Source organism: Chrysochloris asiatica, unplaced genomic scaffold (assembly GCF_000296735.1).
Source record: "Chrysochloris asiatica unplaced genomic scaffold, ChrAsi1.0 scaffold00030, whole genome shotgun sequence".
NCBI lineage: Eukaryota > Metazoa > Chordata > Mammalia > Afrosoricida > Chrysochloridae > Chrysochloris > Chrysochloris asiatica.
In genome coordinates, this window is record NW_006408548.1 from 25,743,696 (window position 1) to 25,744,846 (window position 1,151).

The window sequence follows — 1,151 nt, forward strand, 5'->3', positions numbered from 1 at the left end:
ATCATCAGTTTTATATTCAACAAATCATATACTTTGTTTCATTACAATGATTATAATGCCCTCCGCGTACTATCAGTTAACAGTATTTCTCTCTATTCATTTTAGCTCTTTTTTTTTTTTTTTTTAACACGCAAGCATATATAATAATTTACATCACCTGCAAGTCTGCCTCCTGGCCACCAGCCCCTTTTCCCTCTCTTCCCATGAATCTAGAGTCCTCAGCTGCTTCCTCTCTCCATGTCCCCATCTTTGCCTTCATCTCTGGTATCGATGCTCCTCTGAATAAGGTCCCTCTTTCTGCTTGTGCTTTTCTCCCTTAATAGTCCTAGGGTCCTCTGTTTCTGGACTGTAAGGTTAACATACTCCCCCATTTTTGTTATAAAACTTCTACCTTTACAATTGTGACAGTCTCATTCAGTCATGATAACAGTTATTCACTCTTGAATCATAAGAATCTTATCCCCATCTCTTTCTCTTTTTTTATTGCAAATAGTATCTCATTTAATCATTTTTGCTTACAACTGAAACTCTGGGAATTCAAAATTAACATCCTTGCCTGTGAACTTCTTATACACATGAGAAAACATTTCAACCTTGTGTTCTACGTTGTTCTGCTGTGCTTTGTTCAAGTGAACCTTTATAAAATGGCTGTCAACCAACTTTACACAGATTCTCTTGCCGACAGTTTCACTTGGAAAGACCAACTCTTCAAAGATTGCATCATGCACAGCAGTCAGAGTGCGGCTCCTGTGACACTTTTGCTTATTTTTTGTACATCTTTTTTTGAGATGGTTTAGGCAGAATTTTCCTCTGAGCAATAAAACCCATGTTCTTTCCACTGAACTTTTTCTCCAGTTCACATACTAGTCAGACTTGGATTTTCTGGACAGACTTCAGTTGAGGAACAGGAACAAAGATTATAATGGCTTCCCAACTACCACCAATTTCAATTTCCTTAGCTGCAGTTGTGTGTAGCTCTCTTAACTGTTTGAGTTCATCTCTAGCCCAAGAAGAGCCTGAGAAATACCAGACTCAAATTCATTTGGCTTTTCGCCATTGAGCTTCACAGTTTTCGCGACTGAACATGTTCATGACCTTTTTCTTGCCAAGCACCAGTTTAGGAAGAACTCCATAATCTCTGTTTACCAGAC

The 1,151-nt window shown here is 38.5% G+C and overlaps 1 pseudogene; it reads right to left on the bottom strand.

Annotated features, from left to right (window-relative positions):
• Positions 1-515: 515 nt before the first annotated feature.
• Positions 516-1,151, bottom strand: part of LOC102836282 — a 113,682-nt pseudogene continuing 113,046 nt past the window's right edge.